We start from the raw sequence: 10,866 nt of genomic DNA on the forward strand, positions 1-10,866 counted from the left end.
TTTTTTTTTTTGTGGGTATTATTTTATGTCCCGGAAGGCATGTACCCAGTGATTTTTCCTGTAGAAGTACCTAATAAATATTCATTGATTTGAATGTGGAGACTATAGAAGGACCCTCCCACGAGACAGAAAGACAGAGAGAGGGGAAATGAAAGGATGTCAGGGAAGGGCCAAACTCATAATTCAGCCTGGACCTGTCTGTGCCTTCCATGATGGAAACACAGGAGAGGTGATATACACTCACAGGACAACGTCCAACCCTATGATCAACAAGGAAAAGGTCCCTCCGGGATACCTTCTATAGCCTCCAAGGTAGAAGGAAATTATCAATTGATTAGCATCTAATAATTTAATAATTGGTGTAGTGTGCAGGCTCTTCAGGAACAAGGGGCACTAAAACAATAAATGTATTTGGCTTCTACCAAATGCAGTGCACAAAGCCTTCCTTTCCCTGGGAATAAACTCTGACCTCGAAAGCTGAGCATACAAAGAGGCGCGATCTCCACCCTTCCCCGGAACGGGAGACCACCAGCCCACACTTGCCACGCTCCAGTGATAAGCTGTGCTAACAAGAATGTGCGGAGAAATGAAAGCCAGGTCCCATTCCTCCCATCGGCTGCAAATTTTTATTTCTTGACTAAACCGAAGCTCTCTGGAAGCAAAGCAAAATGATGTTTTTAAAGGCGTCAAAACCAGATTGGAAATCATTTGCTGCCCTCTTGTGGGTGATGCGGGGTCCTGTCCTGACAAGGGATACGCAGCAGGCCCAAACATACTGCCTGCTGTGGCAAAGAACCTAGAAAACAGCGCCTCCTGGGGCTCACACACATCCCACTCCCCACTCCATCTAAATTAAAAGCACCCCCAAGGAAATCTGTGCTGTTACCCTTAGCCTCGGGAAACGAGAGGGAGGAGAAAACACAAAGTCTGGCTTGTCACCGCTTCTCTCACTCTCCTAGGGCACAAACCTGTATTTAGGCCCCGGGACTAACCTGCTCTTCTGGTGGAAGAGAGGAGAAAGGGATTGCAAGCTGTACCGTGGGGAGCTATACCTTCTCTAAGGTACTTCTGCTCGGGGACTTGGAGCCATTATGAAATCCTGGATCAGATCAACTGTGAAACCAACCTGGGCCCCGAGGAATAGCAGGGAGGCAAGGCTAAGCTGGGGACAGATGCTGTGCAAAGCTCTTTCCACCGCAGCCCAAGTCCTGTTCTCAAGAGGACAGACAAGACTCTTGGCCCATGAACGACTAAGAGAATTGGTTCTGTCTTTAGGAATGTCGAAAAATATCCTCCTGGACTTGGAATAAATCCAAAGTGCAAGTCACAGGCCCTCTAGAGAGCAGCCTGTGCTAATGAAAGATTTAAGATTCCCCGGTTGGCTCCTACATCATTTGCAACTTAACTAGAGACAGGCAAACAAACCAGAACGGATATTTTTAAATTATTACATTCTTAAAATGTAAATGAAATTTCAGAAATCTTACAAAAAATGCAACTGCACACGTGAGTAGTCAGGGAAAAGAGAAGAACCTTCACAAACAGTATCTTGTTTACTGCTGTCTTTATTGGTGGTATGTCACCACGGCTGGCGCAGTGGCTCGTAAGGAGCATCCACTTGATCCCGCGAGTATATTCACAACAGAAAAGCTTGCTTTGGGAGCATGCTTCATCCCACGACCATTGATTCTAAATCTACTAAATGTGAAAACTGGCTGATTTGCTTTTTTTTTTTTTCTTACCTGGTTAACTACGCTGGCATAGCATAGGAATAGCTTCTTATTAATAATTCTTCAAATAGAGAATTCATGGAAGTCATACCTGACAATTTCGGGCCCTACCAGGACACGACTTTAACCCCCATAGTCTAAAGCCTCTGGCTAGTATGAAAGCCACTAGCCATGTTTATCTTCTTCATTTATATTTCAAAATGTCTCCCTTGCAGAAGTTACACGTTAAGAACTTGATAGGCAGACGTGGCTACTATATCGGACAACATACGTTAAGAGGGTACTGTCTACATATTAATGCTCCAGAAAATATCAAAATTCAAAATATGGCTTCAATTGAATGCATATCACTTGCATACCATCAAAAAATATAAAATGGTAGATTTAACCATGGTAAGCCAAAGCTCATCTGTCTATGGGTAACATATGGTCTCTTATGAACAATCCATAGCTGTTTGTTTTATATAAACTATTCAGTACTTTTCTGTGATTTTTTTTTCATGTGCTAGAAGATTAGTTCCCGAGTAAGATGGTGTTGAGGTAGAACTTTCAAGCAGCGGGTCCCAGTGAAAGGTGACCAAGTCATGGATCACCCCATGCTAGTTTAGTGAGAGAACGCATTGGAACTCTACTTGTTTAAATGTGAATCCTCCCAGCAGACTTGGTTGGCCCTTTAGTACATGGCTGCTCTTTTTCTGCTTTTCTGCCATGTTGCTAGATAGCCAGGAGGTCTTCACTAGGGTTTCAGCACCAATCTTTGGTTTTTCACATGAATCCACCAGCCACCAGGATAAAGAGAGAAATCAGTTTCCTTATAAGGTACCTCTCATTGGTTATTGTGTTACAACACCATGAAAAAAAACTAGTAAAACTTGTCAACTGTTCTTCAATAAAATACATGTCAATAAAATACATTTTGTTGAAAAATGTTTTCTTGGTTGTTAGTATTACTTTGTAAAACTGGAGAACTGCTATTTGCAAAAATAAAGTTGACCTTTGAGTTCATGATGCTGCCACAGGTGAAATGGTGCTCCCAACAGAGTAAGTCCCCTCTTCCTTCAGCACTAGAGATCCAGAAGAAAAAAAAAGTTACAAAACAATGGGCAACCTGGAGTCAAATCTTGGCCGAAACTAGGTTTATGGTCTTAGGCAAAATGATAAACTTTCTTTTTGAAAGGTAAATGGAAGATCCTGGTAGTCCCGTGTCCCTGGAAAACAGCATTCTTCCTATACCTCTATGAGCTACAACGGAGTTCTTCCAAAGGAGTCTAGTGATTGCAAGTCAATGAATCGTAACTAATCCAGATGGGGTGTGCTCCATTCCACTCTGGAGCACATGACCCGGGCACAGACACCACTACAGGATTATGGATGGTTAATAATCACACGAATATTTTTACTCAGTGATGAATGTCAGTTGCTCACCAGTAGGAAGCTATTCACACATGTGATGTACAGGAACAAGGGTGAAACTAGTAACCTAGAAAGCAACCAGAGAGCTGGGGAAATGATACAAAACCAGGAATATTTAAAAGGAGCTTTTATTTTCTTGAGACCCAGACTCATAGCTTCAGGCACACGAATTCAAACTCCTGATGGTGTGACCTGAGCTCACCAAGGGATAGGATGACAGGCATGCATCAAAATGCTTAGATTTTATATAAGCAATTGTAAGACCTATATGGACTCTGTGATAAGAGAAGCTCAGAGGGTCTGGCTTCTTGGCAGGAAGAGACTTGGAGGTCTCAGGTGGTCCTGATTGGTGTAGACAAACAGCATGAACGTGCGTGATGAGAAATGACTCAAACCAGATGGGTGGAAACCAACACCATGAACACACACATGATGAGAAGTAGCATGGAATCAAAACCCAGATCAGGCTACATACTAGAGATTTTCCATCTATATGGTATGAAGTGGTATGCCCTAATCTGCTATCACCCAGATGAAGGCTCTAGGGTGATGAGAGACATGTAAACCACATGGCATAAGGAACCCAGGTGCAAGTAACGAGGGCAGGAAGGGTATAAGAGAACCTGACGGTCTCGTCACATATTAAAAGAAACAACGAAGAGCAAGGCAGGTGAGGGGCCATGTCTGAGAGCTCAACACGAGTAGGGCAGAGGCAGGAGGATCTTCAGCAGGGTCCAGACCAGCTTGGTCTACACAGTCAATTTCATCGTTATGTAGTAATACCTCGTCAAAACATTTTTAAAAGAAAAGGAAAAAGACTCACAGGAAAGTCCTGATTGTAGCTCCAGCGGACAGAGCAGGTGGGTGAGAACGGCAGCTCTCCAACAGTATAGGAATGCACATACGGGCACACAAGCCCGAGTGGGCTGCTCTCCTGGTACTCTTCTCTGTGCTGGAGTATTTGGAAATCTCTTCTGCATGGAGTGGACATTGAACAACCGATGTCACCCAGTCTCTTTCCACACTAAGATGGAGAGCGGTGGTTTCCTAGGGTTCCATCAGTCATCCTCTGCGAGACTTGAGCAAGTGCTCTAGCTTGGTTCTGTTGCTCTGATAAACGCCGTGACCAAAGCAGCCTGGGCATGAAAAGCTGTACTTCACCTTATACTTTACAGTCAGTCCTGGAAGGAAGGCGAGACAGATACTAGAGGAGGAGACCACAGGAGAATAGAAGAATCCTGCGTATCAGATTGTTCTCCATGGCTTGTCCAACCTGCTCAGCCAGACCATGACCCCCCTGCCCCAGGATGGACCACCCACTACCTGTGGGTCAGGCTCTCTCACATCAATCATAAAGAAAATGACATGCTAACATAGAAGGGAGAAATCTCACGAGGCCTCAACTGCCCACAAATAAGTACAGGCAATGAAGGAATTCAGTCAGGGAGTGTAAGATATAGTCTTCCCCAGTTTGGAGTCCAATATCAAATGGCCAGCCCTGAAAACATATATATGAGCAACATTATATGGAATAATCATTTATATACTTAGAATTTTGTATGTGTGTGTGTGTCTATTTATGCATATACATGTAAACACATAGATGTGCTAAAATGTTAAAAGAAAAAGAGGTTACGAATTTGAAAGAGATCGGGAGTAGCACACATGGGAGGGTTTGGAAGGAAGAAAGGGAAGGTGAAATTATATTATAATCTCAAAAAATAAATTAAATTAATAAAAGTAAACAAGCCCCTTTAAATGTATATATAATTAGAATATGGTATGTATATTTATATATAATTTATATATATATATATATATATATATAATTTTAAAAAGAGAGAAAATGCTCTGCATGACCCTCAATTGAGAGTCCCTCTTTCCGGGTGACTCATGAAATAACGCAGCAGATTTCGTGTTGGGTTTTTCAGCCTCACCTCTAGCAAGAAAAGACGAGTGCAGGGGCTCCAAGTTGCCTCACATTGCAAAACTCCATACCTTCCGATGAAAAGGGCCACCTGGCAGGGAAGCGTTGTAGGCAGAGAGCAGGAAGGGGGGACATGGAAGGAACGGGGTCTGCACAGGCTAAACAACAGCCAGGGGAAGAGAAACTTCCAAAAGGAAGGAAATGCACAAACAAAAGTCATGTAACAACAGGCAATTTAAAAGACAGCAGCAACCATCAGAAGAGAAGTGGGGGGGTGCACGCAGACATGCCAGACAAGCTGGTGAAGCTCAGCCTCTCTTCAGCCCTTCCTTGGCCTGCTTCAAAGTGCCATCCAGAGCGCTTCAGGAAATCCCAATGGCACTAATGCAAGTCACGTGATTAGGACCACAGTTTTAACTTCCAATTCAATTTTTATTATTAAAGGTTCTTCTTGTCCAAACAAGGGTTTCCCTGAGACTTGAGGCATTTTCCCCTTTATACCCATCACCTATGAAAGATTTCCAGCAGCACCTAAACTTCCCACTTTATGCTGAGCCCCCCATTTGGTATGCAGAAGATTCAGCAGCACCCCTCCTCATGAACGAGCTACAGCAGCACCGCATCAGTACTCAGCAAGCAGCGCCTGGCTTCCAGGTGTTGTTACACGCGAGTTAAACTAAACGGATGAATTTCTAGCAGGAATAACGTAGTGCGTGTTGACATTCCTCGCAGCTTTCCCAAGAAGACAAGCATTAATCAGACAACACTCGTGTAGCTCTCTGTGTATAAATATTTGGGTGTCTGGCTAAACAGTGCCCTAACCTTTAAAAGGCATATAGACCTTCTGCTTTAAATAGGATCATCAGTATAAAGGGCAATTTAGAACAAATAAGAGGAAGCAGCTCTTTGCCCAGGAGCCTGGATGTTTGTGGAGCCTATCATTTCAAAAGTTTGAACAGCACAACAACAAAAATAAGCACAACAATAACTTAGATAACAACAATAACTAACCACAGGGTCCTATGGGTTTTTCTTTCAAAAGCACTCAAGCAGTGGGGCGTAGTGGTGGCTCAAGCCTAAGAAAGGAGGATCAATGGAGCTGGAGGTTTTCAGCCAGGCTGGGCAGTACAGTAAGACCATGTCACACTCCTGCCTCCCTGAAAATCACTGCCATGTGTCCTTTCCCTTACATTCTCACTGTCCCCACCTTCAACGGGATAGTTATTGACATCCCTACTCCCTCCCCCTCTGCCACCACACACACACACACACACACACACACACACACACACACACCTAGCAAGGAAATAGCTTGTTTTAATTCAGGAACTCAGTTACGTTTTTCTGGAAGTGTATAATGTATACAGTGAGATGTGGTACATCTGCCCCTGGGGATGGACAGAAACTGTGTAGACCTAGAAGGGCTAAGTGAGTAAATGAAATGTGTTCATTTCAGAAGTTAAGATGGAATCATCTTTATTTGGGGGAAAGAAAATAGTTTTTCTTTAATGACATTATTCTCTCAAATTTTTAGATAAATGTTTTGCCACTCCGCAGCTCTGAACGGCACCACCTTAGAGAGACTTTCTCAGAAAGGATCTGGAAAAGAGGTAGAATCTGAAACAAGAAGCAATAGCCTCACAGCGAAGCCAGTCCGCGAGAGAGCTGCTTGTTTTATTAAAGGTGATAGAACTCCAGCACAGGTAAGTCTTTAAGGAGACTGTGAAGGTGCTCCAGAAAGTCATCCTTACACATCTCTGAACATCTACAACCAATTGGCATTAGGCAAATGAGATGCTCCTTCCAAGCAATCTTCCATTTTAACTTGAGAAAAATCAAGCGCTGGGACCGAGATCCGGGTGTAGTCAGTGTGTGCACAGGGTAGCACAGAGAAGGATGGAGATGAAGCTGATAGAGCAAAGAAAGTTAAAGTGTCATGCTCGTCTTTAGACGGGGACCCAAGGATGGCAGGTGAGTGCGGTTCATGCTAACCAGTCGATGTTTTAATAATAGGACAGTAACTATTTTGAGGAACTAGAGATTTCCCTCTCCACTCTTTATTGTCTAAGAGTAAATATAACACACGTAATGAGGCTTTCCTGGTACACCATCCAATAGCAGGGGGGACACAAGCCCCACTGAGCTGCTGTACAGTTACACCTGTGAAATACTGGTTGCACGCATCAGATAGCATAGGAGAGAGGACCCAAAACAACACCACGTTTCTATAAGTTGGAATTCATCTTATAGAAAAAAAAAAGAGACGAAAAAACGAGAGGGTCCATCATCTCCTACTACCTAGGAGCTTCTCCCACTGTCTCTGTGTGCAGAGATTAAGGGCATCCATGTGTGCAGACACTTAAGCCAACGGAACATCACTAACCTCACTCTATTTTCTATAGAGTGCAAGAGCCAACGGATAAGAGAAATGAACTTATTTTTAAAATTGTTTTACACTACTTACTGTTAGTATGTGTGTGGGTAAGTATATGGTGTGTGTGTGTGCATGTATGTGTTCATGTTTGTATGTGCATGTGTGTGTGTTTACATATACCACTGATCCCATAGCACACATGTGAAGGTCAGAGAACAGCCTTTAGTGGTCAACTCTTTCCTTCCACCATGGGTCCTGAGTGAATTGTACAGCAAGTGCTTTTACGCACTGAGCAACATTGCCAGCCCAGTAAAGAATCTCAGAACAATCTGTAACACTTTAATGTGTATAACTTTATCAAGTTAAATACAGAAAGCAAGGTAATACAAAGAAATCTCTGCGTGTGCCTGTGTTTTCGTTAATCTGAAATCAAGATCCCTAACACTGAAGGTGCCAACAAGAGACTTCATTGGGCAGCAGAAGAGTTCAGTAGTAAAGACACACAGTGCCAACCAAGGCCAGGATTTGGAATTCATATCCACGCTACATGTGTTTCAAGGAAGCAGGAGCTATTTGAATTGTGGGGCTATAATTCCATCAAGAGATGCTGAAGACTGCATAAACCACCTGAGCCTACAAAAATTACTATCCTGTATTTCAGCCACCTGTGGTTTGTTTTATGAGTAATTTACGAACTCCCTTTGCACAGTATGCTGTGTCAAACTTCAAACTTTGGATATTTCTCTGCAATTTGATTTGTCTCTTATCTGAGAATCTGTCCACTTCTATAGCAAATCTTCATTGAGCACTTACTATGTGTGTCATGCTGCGGAGAGAAGTGGATTGTGTGGTCCTGTTTGGACCTCCAGCTGCTGCGGGCTTTCCGTCCTTCATATTAACCAGCACAGAAATCAGACACCCCAGAGCCAGCGAGGAAGCCCTGCCTAGAAAATAAGTACCTATTGACATCTGAAATGAAAGCAAATGTTTATTCAGGACACAACTACAAATGCTTCAGGATGGGATTCTCAGGGGATTGCATCCTTGGGGCTCTAAATAGTTTCCCAGAACTCTACTTGGGGGGAAAAAAAGCTAATGCACAATGACTTGGAAATGCTCCTCTTAAGGAAGCCTCTTGAAGGAAACACTTAGATGAAGCTAAAAATATAAGGTAGACACCAATCAGCCCATAACACTGACCTCCAAGATGCTAGAATGCTATTGGGTAAAATCTGGTTCTCTCCTACCAAAGACACTGCATGTCTATTTTAAGATGCATTGTTACATTCATCATCCCTTCGTTGTAAACAGTATTTAGTGTGAGATGTGGATCATGGAGAATCCTTGATAGTATGAGTCACCCTGGCTGATGATACAGCAAAATCTCACACTTATTATTTAGGATTCAGGTCAATAGCTGTTGATTGGTAGGAGGAAGGGTAGGCTGAAGTTGTGGAAAATGCTGGGGTTTATTTTGGTTTTCCTCCTTTCCTTTATGAATTTAGTGTTACTTACTCAGAGACCTTCTTGTCCACACTGTAAGGCCCTTTGCCGAGATGGCAGAGGGGCTAACCAGGGAGTGAATATAAAATTAAGCTTACCCTTTTGTTGATGAAGAGACAGAATGATGGGCAGAAGACAGCAAGAAGACCTTGAGGCAAAAATGTACGAGATATGAGGCTACTCCCCTCAGAGATGAATTTAATGCCTCTCAGAAGGACAAGAAAAAACAAGGAAAGACAAGAAAAGTCCAGATCCAAACCTTCAGGCTCCAGTTTCAGACTCTCCCAATTGCCTGGAGACACCAGTCCTACATAAGCAGAGCAAGCTGCAGATCCAATGAAAACCCTTCTACTCCTAACGGTGCTGAGCCAGCCAGAGATTTCTTCAACAAGAAGGTCTCTGTCCAAAGCTCTAAGCATCTGAGACTCATGCCTGCTTGCCTCAACAATAAGAAGACTTCTTTACCTCTAGTCAATATCAATCCATTCACTCCAGAGTCCTATAGAACATTATTCCTTCAATCAAAGAGGAAGCCCTGAACTAGCTTAAAGAAATTGCAGAAGGGAAACCAAAACCGAATGTGACTGCGTGCTAAGGCAAGTGTTCTACAAAAAAAACTAATATGACTTCCTGCTATAAGAAAGAATTCTTGGAAGTAGAAGAAACTAAAGTTGAAGAATTTGGTACAGTCTACAAGTGCATTAAGAGGCTGGAGAGATGCATTTATGCAATAAAGCGCTCTACAGAAACCCTTCCAGGATTATCAATTCAAAGTTTGATTTTACACAAAGTTAATGTTCATGTGGTGCTTAGCCATCAACCCCACATGGTACATTACTACTCTTCCTTTGCAGAAGAAGATCATGTGATCAATCAAAGTAAATAAGGATGGGAGCTTGCGAGTTGCTGTATTTGAAAATGCTAATGCTATACCTGGTAACCACGTTCAAGAGTCCAACTCAAAAGCATCCTTCTACAGATTTCCCTGGGGCGTAAGGCCATCCACAACTCTGGACATCAAACCCAGCAACAATTTTATGTGTCATAAGATGCAAAGTGATGACCCAAAGAAGTTAAAACTGAAGCTGATTGTTCTCTCTCTGCTGGTGTGATGTATAAAACTGGTGACTTGGGTAAATGTGACATCAATTAGCAAACCCAGAGTAGTTGAAGGATGTTCCCTTGCTTCCCAACTAATGAGGTCTTGGAAGAGCATGGGCAATGCCTTCCCAGTGCATCTCTTTCTTGTGGTTAACAATTGCAATGGGTTCAGGAGCAGAGTCATTACTCATCCATGGTGATATGCAGTCTCACATAGGAAGTTTCGTGACATCTTTCAGGAGCTCACAGATGACTTTTACAGCCTCCTCAAGTGGCCTGAGCAAAGTTCAGCAGGCCCAGTTTCCTCAGAGAGACATCCACCACAGCGGTCCCGAAACCTCTGGGGCCCGTACCGAGACAAGAAGCACAAGACGCCTGATGAAGGAAGGAGCAGGAAGTCTTCAAGCTTTAGCAGTGGGGAATCTTCCTGAGAAGAACTCATTTCTCACTGGACAGGCTTTCTGCCATATAGCCTTCAGAAATCTCTTATAGAACGCAGAAATGAGCTAGCTTGAATATCAAAGATTTTAAAGACAATCCTGATTCAGCTTCTGTAGACAAAATCCAAGCTTCTAGCTCATGTATAATATTTCACGTATAATAATTACGAGGCACTTCTTTTTCCTGATGTTATCCTTCTAGTGCCACCTACTGAGAACTTCTGGTTTATGAGAAACCTGCCTCTGGAAGAAAAGGAAACACCCTTTGTCTTAACCTATGGATCAAGAAGTTGTCATTACTGGTTACTCACTAGGGACCCAGGGAACTATCCCTGTACATAGAAAGGGATAACATGCGGCTTTAAGAACCAGCTCATA

General features: G+C 43.0%; 1 pseudogene; it reads left to right on the forward strand.

Moving 5' to 3' along the window:
• The first annotated feature begins 5,580 nt into the window (after positions 1-5,580).
• Positions 5,581-10,540, forward strand: LOC125390868 (wee1-like protein kinase 2; annotated as a pseudogene).
• The last annotated feature ends 326 nt before the right edge of the window (positions 10,541-10,866 follow it).

Source organism: Myodes glareolus, chromosome 16, assembly GCF_982192425.1.
Source record: "Myodes glareolus chromosome 16, mMyoGla1.1, whole genome shotgun sequence".
Classification (NCBI taxonomy): Eukaryota; Metazoa; Chordata; class Mammalia; order Rodentia; family Cricetidae; genus Myodes; species Myodes glareolus.